Raw genomic sequence first — 12269 nt, 5'->3', positions numbered from 1 at the left:
CCACATTGCAGATGCCACGAAGGAGAGAAGAGAGAAGGAAAGAAGAGCTGCAGCCCTTCGGGGAGCCCAGACCTAGGAGCTCCCTGAGCCAGGACTGTAATACCCTCTTTGGGCCTCTGTGATTCCTGGCATCTCCAAGCTTCCAGGCGCCACGGCATTCCCTGGTGCCAGCCGTGGAAGCTGCTTGTGGTACACCTGTTCCAGCTGTAGCCTCACAGGGAGCCAGCATCTGTGCTGGTGCCTGGAGCTGTCTGCCCTGCTGCAGCTGGTGTGCCTGACTGTGTGCAGTGGCCGGACCCCACACTTGCTTGCTCATACACCCCTGACAACTCCGCTCACCCTTGGCAGGCGATGGATCCATGCTGGTAGCATAAGCCAAGTACAGCCTGCCAGGCTGAGTGGTCCCAGTGGGCCAGAGCAAAACTCATGCAAAAGCACCACTGGCCACAGAGGTTTCTAGCTGGAAAAGCAACACCCCAAGGATCCTGTAACAACCTTAGGCAAGTGATTAGACACATGAGCATTTCCTCTAGTCCTCATGCTAAGCTAGTTTGCACTTGCTATTCCCTTGCCTGCATGCTTCTCACCTTACTCCTTAATTAACTGGCTGTTTCTTAAGGTTCAAATCAGATATGACTCCTTAGATATCTTTCCCTGAGCCTGTCCCCTTCACTTTCTATCTCATTATTCTTTTACATTACTTCAATATCATTTATTGCTGGCTGATATTATCTCATTTATATAATTTTTTAGCATCAATCTCTCCCACAACAATGAAGTTCCATGAGGGGAGTGACCTCTCCTATCTTGTCAACCACAATAGCCCAGCCCAGGGGAAAGAAACCAAAAAGAAAATGGACTTTCAACAAATACGTTTTGAATAAATGAATTCAGTAACACACTAATTAACGAATAAATGAATAAACAAGAGTCACTAGGATATGGTAAAGATTAAATAAGAAAACATATATAAAAATGCCTTATTTCAGCCAAGAGTCTTAATTGCAAGCAACAGAAACCAATTCTTGCTGATCTAAGCAGAAAAATAATTTGTTCAAAGGGTATTAGTTGACTCACAAAGGAACCAGGAGGATTCAAAAATCACTAGGGACTTAGGGTCAAGTATATTGCCCCAAAACTCGTCACAAAATGATGTGCTGAGGACATCACTGCTGCAACCATCCCCAAGCACTGGACACAACAGCTTGCATCAACAGTTGTCTATCTGTGAACATTGGGTGCTGACGATAGCTCTAGGAATCCATCTTACTGCAGGAACTTACTTACTCCAGGCACTGGCCACAGCAGTTCCTCCATGTCCCAACTTCGTCATGTCATTAGTCCAGGGTTCACATCTGGGGTATGTACAACCAATGGGCAGACTGTAGGTCAGATGGCCCCCCATTCTAAACATTTGGGGAAAGGAAGTAGCCAACATTTTCAGCTTCTGTAATGGAAGAAAGGCCATGACATCCTAAATCATAGAGTGAGGAGTTTTCCAAACCAGGGAACAAGGTTCAGATGCTGAGCAGTTAAAAAGAATGACAAATTTCCACTATAATGCTTAATAAATATTAACCACAAAACAATACAATTACCAAGAGCTGCTTCCTTGCAAAATAACTCACAAACTACTGAAATAAAAGAAGACACAAAGAAAAACTACTGCTTAATTCTTTAAAGCTGTACCAAGTTGGAAACACTCATTTTACAACTTTTTCATGAGTTATTCTGTTTGTCAGGTAGTGGGATATTAAATGTGCTTGAGTATTGATTTGAGGGAACTCTTGTCCTGCATAGTTCAGTGCTACACAAAAAAAGATCGTTAAAAAGGCTTCTTGCCAACGCAGCTCTGGGATGTGAGCAAGATGCCAACTAAGTCAGGCCACTTTCACGGCTTGCTGCTCATCAAGGAAAAGAAATCTTCAACTGCTTTTCAAAAATGCAGATGTCAAATACTCTTTACTGGGATACCTGCTCACTTTGTGTGGCTCTGCACCTGGCAACATTCTCTACCATGAGTTGGTGATTTGGCTTAAGCCATCCACTCCCATCTGATACTGTCTTGATGGATTGTCAATCAAGGTGTGCATCCAATTCTGCCAAAGCTTGATTAATCAGTTATTCTCTCTGAAATTTGAATCTTGATGAGTACCATGTACAGACAGAAAACAATAGGAGATGATGCTCCCAAATGGCAGTGTCCTAATGTTCCCGACACCTAGATCATGGTCTCATTTCCATTCTTGTTAAGCTTGGTTCTTAGCTTTTCCTTAATTCTGTGGGTGTTTCACACAGGTTCCGTTGCTTGAAATCAACAAGCCTTAACTGACAGTCTTCTCTGAAGATAACCTAGGGATGACTGACAAAATAATATTACTGATTAAGGTTTAATTAAACACATTATAGCAAAGGCCTTGGGCAAATACTTTATAGGCATGATGCCATTTTAATCCTCACAAATCTTCAAGTTAGGTAAATATTTTATATCAATTTTTCAGCTAAAAATGTTGCAGCTTAGAATGGTTAAATTGCTTTCCAAGGATGTACGCATAGAAGCACCAAAGCTGTCAGTTCCATCTTAAGCCAAAACCTATGCACTTGGCCACTATGCATGCAACAGTAAGAATGAGATTCATTCACTAATTTATTCACCTAACAATTAATGACTAAATATTTATATTATGCCAGGGTCTGTCCTAAAAGGTGTAGAAATGGTGAAGAAAGACAAAATACTCTATGTATGCTTGTGGAGTTATCTCCACATTTGTCTCCAATGGTAGAGACAAACCATAAACAAACAAAATAAACAAATAATTGAGCATTGCAGTTTCTGATAAGTACAAAGCAAGAAACTGATGAAGGATAATGGAGTAGAATGGGACATATATGATATTAATATCTGATAAAATAGGAGCTATGCAAACACCTGGGACAGGGCATTTGTGACAGACAAGAATGTAAGGATTATCATTCCTGGGGCAGAACTGAGCTAGATGTGTTTGAAAACCAAGAAGACCCCTACGGCTAGAGAAAAGAGAGGGTAAGAGGGATAAAAAACTAAAGTCAGACTGATAGGCCAAGGCCAGATGACATAGGAACTTTGAGGTTTGGATTCTAGTTGCAGCCCTGTCTCTTTAACAGTGGATGAAGCAACATATTAACCCTCTTGGTTTTGCTTCCTTATTTATAAAATGAAAATGTAGAAGAGGTAGGAGCAAGGGACCTGAAAGGTCTTTCCCAGCACTGACATTCTATAATGAGATAAAGAATATTATAGATGACAAGGAAAAGGCAAAAACAGAATAATAAATCCAGCTTTTCACAGTGGTCACCTTAAATGACTCCATCTTTTTGCATATGAGTCAATATTCTGGTTTATAAATAAAAGCACCTTTTCCATTGTTGTAGACCCATCTGATAACTACATTTGGTTCATGATTCATTAAATACAAAGAGATAAACCAAATGCTCCTAACATTTAAATCGGGGGAATTAAAACATTTTACACATCAGCAAAATGTCTCATCACACTGGTGAAACATTTTGGTCCAATGAAGGGTCCAGTTTCAGTGATTAATCAGACACCTCTATGGACTGAATTTTGTTACAACAATAACTCCAAAAACCAGTTATGTTGAGGGTGAGTAGATCAAAGTATCTATGAACTAAAACACGTCAAAGTAATACATGAAATTTTGTCACATGCAGAATACAAAGCTAACTTAAATATATTTCTCATGATTACCTCTATTGATATGAAATTTGCCTAGGAGAATACCTTTGGATGACAACTGTTTGATAAGTAGAGGCCCAGATAATGTCCAGAGTCAAGCTTGCTATCCAATGTATCCAAGCTCAAGAAAATCTGTCTGTTCCCTCAAGAAACAATTCAGGAAGAAAGTCTACAGTTGGGAAATAATTACTCAATTAAATATATAAATGAAAAGTGTACAAAGTGCTACAGTAAAAGAGTGTAGTGCTGTGGGAGTACATGACAGGCTACAAAACTATTCAACTGTTGGTTCAACTTGGAGAGAAAGTGACTTGTGCTATGATCTGAATGTTTGTCTCTCCCCAAAATTCGTATGCTGAAATCTTAACCTCCAAGGTGGGTTATTAGGAAGTGGGGTCTTTGGGAAGTGATTGAATCATGAGAGTGGAGCCTTCATGAACTGGATTAGTGCCCTTACAATAGACGCCAGGGAGAGAATCTTCACACCTTCTACCATGTGAGCACATAGGGAGAAGGCACCATTTATAAACCAGAAAGTAGAACCTGATCAGACACTAAATATGCCAGTGCCTTGGACCTCCCATCCTCTAGAATTGTAAGGAATAAGTTACTGTAGTTTACAAGCTACCACTTCATGGTACTTTGTTACAGCAGCCCAAATGGACTAAGGCAACTTGCATAAGAACAGACATATAGTAAGTGGCTGAAAGCAAATCTGAACTCGGGCTTTCTAATTTTCAAATGAATGCTAAGGGTAGCTAACATACTTCCAGACTTAATTTAACCTGGAATTTATTCAGTTCCAAAATGCTAAGAATACTTGCTTACGTTAATTAAGAAAATGTATTAGTGGGATACCAGAAACACATGTTCAACACAACTATTGCTTAATTTATTTAACAGCCCCCAAGCACTTAAAAAACAAAAAACCCCACAATTTTGAATCCTTATAGAGAAACAATTGTATAAATGACATTAAATGAAGATAACTGCAAAGGATTTGCAATATTTTGGGTGCATGTGTAACTGAATCTACTTAGGTTGAAATATATTCATAGACAAGTGCTTCTGATGTTAAAATAAAAAATGGAAAAATAATCCATTAAGATGTTGAAGCAATTTTGAACAAAATACTTACTTCAATGGTTGCTACTTCTTTCAATTTTCTTATAACCCCCATGGAACTCAGAATATAAAGGCATATAATAGTAAGTTTTATTCACTGAAGATAACCCAACAAGCTTACTTTTAAAAAGCTTTAAGAAAGCTAAAAATAAGGAGAAGAGCTTTTCTTTTCTTTAGTGTTTGGTAAATTTACCTTCTCTGTGACTTGGTTCAAATACCATATGATTATTCGGTTTAGGAACATATGCCATCAACATATTAAAAAACCCACGCAACCATTTATAAATGTTAAGCTATCCTAACCATTATGGAAGATCAGAGTGCTTTGGCAACAATATATGAGAAGAAAGGAGGAAAAAAAAGAGTAACTTCAAAACAAGATTATATGAGACTTAACATAAAACCAGATACAAATGTCAGGGATTATGATTACTGTGATCATTCCCATTCAAATGTGACCTTTCAACATAAAGTCATTTCAAGTAAGGAGGGTAAGAATACTTTAATCTTAAGTTTTTAGTGGTTCTTAACAGTTACAAGTATGAACGATGTTTGATAATTGCAAAATATTTTAATTGGAAAGAACCGTTCAGAGCATCTATTCCAGTTTCCTAAGTAATGACTTTTGAGAAGAGTGTTAATTTCAGACTATCATACATAATAAATGTGGAACAGAACTTATTAATTATGAAAAATCCATGAGCTAAAATCGGACCCTACTCCCAGACCCGCACAAGTCCCTGAATCCCTGGTCTACTCCATTCTTTGAGGATAAGGCTCACTGACACAAAGAAGGAAGGGCTCAAAAGACCATTCACATTAGCCATAATATTCCAACAATATCACAGAACCTATTGTGTGTTTTTCTTTCTAATTCACTCTCTTCCTCTCTTGCTGTCCTCCAGACACAGGAGAAGCATCTTGCTTGCACAATACAGTATGCTCAATGGATTAGATAAACTTCTTTTGCTTCAGTTGTTGAAGTTGTTCAATCCACTCATCTCAGACCCATTCCATTTATTGCACATCATATAAGCACACCCCATTGACTAAGAATAATTTTTCATCATTTTTCTTGGGCAAAGGACTCTTTAAGTTGTACAGAGGTGTTTCTAGATATCAGACAGTTAATACACTGTTAGAGAAATACAATGATGAATAGAGAAATGAAAGAATTTCTTATACTCAAGAAGTGTTTTAACTTTGGCAAGAGGGGTGAAGAGTTGAAAAGGGCATAGGGAACACATATGTATCACATACCCTCAAAACAAGTGAGACCTCATTGGTGGTATAAGCAAAATCCTACTCAGCACAAAAAAGCAGGGAGTTCAATCTGTAGGACCCTGTAAATTTTGCATAGAGGAGACATTTGAGCTTTAAAGGACACACAGATTTTTTTCTGATGGAGAAGGGAAAGAATGAATTTCTGAAAAGGGATCAAAACAAGGTAAGTAGATAAGTGCACAGTGAATAGGGAAAGTTGTGTAGAAATGGTACACAATTTGGAATCACAGTAGGCACACAAAAAACTACTTGTCGTGTGAATGATTATTTTGGTAAAGGCTGTGGAGCAGTGAGTAGGGGTAAATGGAACTAGGAAAAGAGGTTGAGATTAACTTTTTAAAAAGATCTTTGAAGTCTGTGCCATAATAGAAAGTCAGGACTACATCCTGGAAGCAATGAGACTCATCTGAAGTTTTGCAGAGGGGAAGAATCCAGATTTATGTTTTAGAAAGGTAACTTAGGGGAAAATGTGGGGAGAGATAGAATAGAAGAGATTAGTGAAAGAGGCTACTCTAAGAGCTGAGCTGTCTTAAGAGTGGAAGCTAAATGTGATGTGTAAATAAAATACAGCAATAGCAGAGGAGGAAAAAAATGGGAATTTGGAAGGGAACTATGAGGTTCAATTGCCAAGTCTGTGAGAAACAATATGGGAGATATAGAAAGAAAGAATTTTTAAAATTCTCTTTTCTCAATAATTGAGTTTGCACAAAAGCATTTACTGAGATAAGGAATTCCTGCAGTTATCCCCTCATTCAAACCGCTAAGCAAGTATGTACAATGTTAGGTACTGGAGATGATCCAATGAAGAGAAAAATCAGACATCATTCCAGACTCACAGAACGTGTCAGATTTTATATTAGTATTTCAAGTATGAGAGTAAAATTATTCTCCATGATTAAAAACAGAAAAAAAGTCACTAAAACCTGTAACAAATTAGAACTGGATTAGAATTAGAAGGTCATTACTCTAGGGATTCGAATTAGAAAAGGAAAAGATTTTACTGTTCATTTTATACCCTTCTCTATTGTTTGAAAGTATTATAATGAGAAAATATTACTTTTAACATTTAAAAAGTAAATAAAGATTAAAAAGTAATTAAAAATACATGTAAAGTTCAAGAGACACCCCCTAATGTAATCTCAAAAGGATTCAGAATATAAAGGGAATTCATACATATTTAAAGATATCCTTGGAGATGCTTGCTTTGATTGTTGCATAAGATATGCTTAATTTATTTGTCCTTAATGTTACTGGAAAATTTGCGAGAGAATCCAATTTTTAAGTTGTTTCCTTTGCTTGCTATTGAATGTGAGATCCTAAAGACATTCATATTTTCTTTCATATATGCTGTATTTTTTTTTTTACTTTACCTTTTTTTTTTTTTTTTTTTTTTTTTGAGACAGAGTCTCACTCTGTCACCAGGCTGGAGTGCAGTGGTGCGATCTCGGCTCACTGCAATCTCCGCCTCCCGGGTTCAAGCCATTCTCCTGCCTCAGCCTCCTGAGTAGCTGGGATTACAGGTGTACACCACCACCCCCAGCTAATTTTTATATTTTTAGTAGAGACTGAGTTTCACCATGTTAGCCAGGCTGGTCTCGAACTCCTGACTTCAGGCGATACACCCTCCCCGGCCTCCCAAAGTGTTGGGATTACAGGCGTGAGCCACTGTGCTCAGCCTGTTTTACTTTTCTTTAAAAGAGTAAAGACAAGCCACATTTATTTTGCTATAAATGACGATTCAATTGATTGATACATAATACCATCCAAACGTGATATCCTCCTCTGAAGAAGCAACTCAATTTTCTGCATGTGTAATTCATTTAAAAATCCGTGACTACAAAGGACCTTTCCTTAAAATTTCTGTATTAAAGAGGGCCACCTAGGAAGTGGGGCATCAAAAAATAGCTACCTCCCTTCTATTTTCCTAAGTTCATCAAGGGCAAGGATCATGAAATATTATTTGGAAGAGTACAAACTATTCGCAATTATCTTCTAATGCCTATTTTACAAATATGAGATTTCATTCTATAATGCTGTAGACCTGACACGTTTTCCCATGAGCATGCCTTTTATTATCTTTCATTTAGCATGCAATTTTTTCTAGTTACAAAAGTAATTCAAGTTCAAGGTAGAAAAATTAGAAACTATTCAAAAAAGTGTTAAGAAAACTAAAAGTACTGAGAAAGAAAGAAGGAGCAGCCTCTGACATTCAGAAGTTGGTATGCCACTCACAACTGACCATATTATTCTCTTGTTGGACATAAACCATCTTACAAAACAACAACTTCAAAGATTACTCTGAGACCATGACAAAATGAGACAAAGCAAGGCCACTTCATGGTTTTATTTAAGCACAAACAGTGACAAGGTCATTGTGCTTCCCACAAAATATTAAACATCCCCTCTCTCAGGCAAAATGCATGACTGCTACTTCTTTACCAACTGTTACTTTATATTCACCCTATTGTGCCCTCCCTATAAATAAGATTTATTAAGATGCCTAATCATAGACTGCCCCCATTTTTCGATAGCATGCAATCTAGAGTGAATCCCTGCTTCCTTACACCCTTCCACAGTCACCCAAGCAAAGCCCAAACCCTAAAACAGGTCCTTTTTAACACTCTCTTGCTGAGACACCACAGGGTTCTCCATGGTGTGTGTTCTCCTTGGCTCCAACTTGTTCAACTACAGATATTTTCCAGTTATCTTTGATTGGAAGGCACTGACAGTACCTATGATATAATCACTATCACATTCCAATGCATTTCAGCTTTCTGCACTGTAACACAGGTAATAGCTCACAATAACTAAAACTTACTGAATAATTAACTATTCTCCAGTCATTATTCTAAGTGCTTCACTTATATGAACTAATTTAATCATCTATATAACCCTTAGAAATGGATACTATTACATTTCTATTTTAGAGATGAGAGACAGAAATATAAAGATAAAGCACTTATATGTTTGAAATCAAGTATTCTCACCTGTGGCAATATTTTCATTGTGGACTGGATAATTCTTTGTTGTAGTGAGCTGCCCTGTGATTGTAGGACATTTAGCAGCATCCTTGATCTTTGTCCACTAGATGCCAGAAGCACATTTTCCTGACTGTAGAAACAAAAAGTGTCTCTGGACATTGCCAAGGTACTACCCTGAGGGAAAAATCATTCCTAGTTAAGAACTGCTGCTTTAAATGATTGCTGCATATGATTTTATTTCCAGTGTTTTAATTTGAAATTTTATTGTAAATTTCTTCCCACCATTACTATATTTTTTAAAAAACAAAATTTTGGTAGGCATAAATTTTAATGGGTACAGATGTGTATATACCTCAGTTTATTTTAACACTCCCCATCATGGAATATTTCCTGTTTGCAATTTTTTTGCTGTTGAAAACAATTTCACAAGAAACATCTTTACACACAAATTATTTTCTATTTATCTAATTTATTTCCTTGGATTTGATTAGCAAAAGGAATTATTGGACTATAGGATATCTTTAATTTAAATTGTTTAGAAATAGATATATCCTTTTACTTTATATATCTATTTGTTCCACTAATATAATTAAACAAGATGTATGTCTCTCTTCTAATTCTTTGAACAAGCTTATTAAGTTTCATTACCATTGTTTTGCTAAAGTATTTGTTAGCTCAATCTTTGCTATATTTCAAGAGCACCATATTTGGAACCAAAAGTCCTGCATTCATACTTGAACAGCCACAGGCAGCACAAACATAGGGTAAATGGAATGCAGTGGTTGGAAGATGAGGCCTACGAGACTGAAAACAGCAAACTTGCGGAGAATCTTTCATGCTAGAAATAGTGGGCTGAACAGTATCTCAAAAATTCTCATCCACACAGTACCTCAGGATTTGACTTTATTTGGAAATACAGTCTTTGCAGATGTAATTAGTCAAGATGAGGTCAGACTGAATTAGTGTAAGCCGCAGCCCAATGACTGATATCCTCACAAGCAGATGAAAGTTGGGACCCAAGCACAGTGGCTCGCTTTTGTAATCCCAGTACTTTGGGAGGCTGAAGCAGGAGGATCACTTGAGACCAGGAATTTGAGACCAGCATGGTCAACAGAGTGAGACCCTGTCTCTACCAAAAAAAAAAAAAAGAAAAAGTTGCCAGCTGTGGTGGTGGTTCACTTTTGTACTCCCAGCACTTTGGGAGGATGAGGTGGGTGGATCACTTGAGGCCAGGAGTTTGAGACCAGCATGGGCCACATGGCGAAACCTCATCTCTACAAAAAAATAGAAAAATTAGCTGGGTAAGGTGGTGCACACCTATAGTCCCAGCTATTCAGGAGGCTGAGGTGGGAGGATCCCTTGAGCCAAGGAGTTTGAGGCTGCAGTAAGCTGTGATTATACCACTGCACTACAGCCCGGGCAACAGAGCAAGATTCTGCCTCAAAAAATAAAAAATAAGTAAAGGAAGACAGAAGTTGTGACACAAACAAAATGCCATATGAAGACACAGAAACACAGAGGGAAGGCAGCCATGTAAAAACAGAGGCAGAGTCTGATTGGAGTGGTGCTGCCACAAGCCAAGGAGTGCCAAGGATTGATGATGACCACAGAAGCCAGGAAGAGGCAAGAAAGGATCCTTCACTGGAGCCTACAGAGAGAATGTGGCCTTGGCTGACACTTTCATTTCACATGTCTGGCCTCCAGAACTGTGAGAGAGTACATTTCTGTTGTTTTAAGCCACCCGATTTGTGGTACTTTGCTATGGCAGCTTGAGGAAACTAATATACTAGAAAAATTTACTCCCCGAACCAAAAGAAATGAAAGGAAATTCAGCAGCAAGTTCTTAGTCCAAGAAAAGGAGCTCAGTAATCTGAAAGTAGGTTGTACTTTACTTTCCAAGAAAGAAGATTAATATATCTAGGTATTTATTATCCATAGTATTGTTTTACTATCACCATCATTTTATAAGGGAAATGATATTTTAGTGCCAATGCAGGTGAGAATATTAACACATTCAGGTTTCACTTTTACAAATTCTTAATTTCCTCATTTTGCTAAGGACAAGTAAAAAATTCGGTCATGGATTAGCACAATTCTACCCCCAGATTCATTAAATCGTTGCCAATTCCAGTCTATTTGCAAGGATACTGGTCCTCAAATCTTCTTTTCAGAGAGTGACTGCAATATACATAGGAAGGTATACATGACACAAACAGCATTTTACAAACCTCCCAGAAATAAAACATTCTCTTATTTGCATTTCCTTAATATTTTCACCTGTACAACTGATTTATGTTTACTAACGAACAAATCATGAAAATTTATCCCTAAAATAAAATCTGGAGGCCCCAATTCAGTCTCCTCCTTTTACCTAAGGACATACTGAGATCCCGAAAGCAGAAGGGCATATTCTCCGATTGTCAATTAGCACAGAGCATAGCTACTATTGTTTGAAACCAAATCCTTTTAACTCCAAACTTAACAATTCATTCCACTCTTCTGCTTTGCCTTTGTTGATTTACTGCCTGCTTCCCATTTTCATGTTTTATCTACCCAACAATATGCCATGCTCTTTAAGATCAAAGACCATTTCTGGGCTCTTCTTCCATGGGGCTCTCTCTGGCTAAGCATTCAGTGCCTGATTAAAATAGATGTGGAACAGAAGAAACAGGTGCCAAGAGGCTGATGATCCATTGTGATGAAAGTTCTCCTGCTATAGCAAGACATCCCTTCCTCTGTCCTGACAATAAACTATTTGGTGAATTCAGGTGCCTTTGTCCCCCATTCAGGTCCTCCTCCTTGTTCTGCCTTCTTTTGTGCATTAGTGATAAATATTTCCTCCCAGGTTTGCTATGACTAGATATGTTTGGGTTGGGTAAAAATTGTAAAGTTTTTCTGGATTTCTTTCAACTATGTTTTCTTTCTATATCAAAAGGAAGACAATAACAAGAAGGACAAGGGAAAGAGGTAAGACTGCCATGGAATAAAAGTTGAGGTATTTATTTTTTGGGTCACCAGAGTGTACTGTATTCATCATCTACGCTGCACTGCTCTTTCCCTGCAATGTGAGACACTGAAAAACACCCCAGGTAAGAGCTCTAAGGACCTATTTTACATCTAAACGAGGACACTTTCACACCCAC

The 12269-nt window shown here is 37.8% G+C and overlaps 1 protein-coding gene across 16 annotated transcripts in view; it reads right to left on the bottom strand.

The window, feature by feature from the left end:
* The window catches only part of SGCD (sarcoglycan delta), a 1054463-nt gene that overhangs the window by 832231 nt on the left and 209963 nt on the right, over positions 1–12269 (bottom strand). For 2 of the 16 annotated variants that reach the window (XM_063724344.1, XM_063724348.1), the window contains exon 1: positions 9133–9303. The exons of 13 other annotated variants lie outside the window; for them this stretch is intronic. The gene's annotated coding sequence lies outside the window, so the exon portion shown is untranslated. Of the gene's footprint in view, positions 1–9132; positions 9304–12269 lie in introns of those variants that run through there. One more of the 16 variants, XM_063724349.1, reaches the window with a different exon arrangement.

This window comes from Pongo abelii, chromosome 4 (assembly GCF_028885655.2).
Source record: "Pongo abelii isolate AG06213 chromosome 4, NHGRI_mPonAbe1-v2.0_pri, whole genome shotgun sequence".
Classification (NCBI taxonomy): domain Eukaryota; kingdom Metazoa; phylum Chordata; class Mammalia; order Primates; family Hominidae; genus Pongo; species Pongo abelii.
Note: the sequence above shows the minus strand (reverse complement) of the source record. Positions and strands in the feature narration are given on the sequence as shown.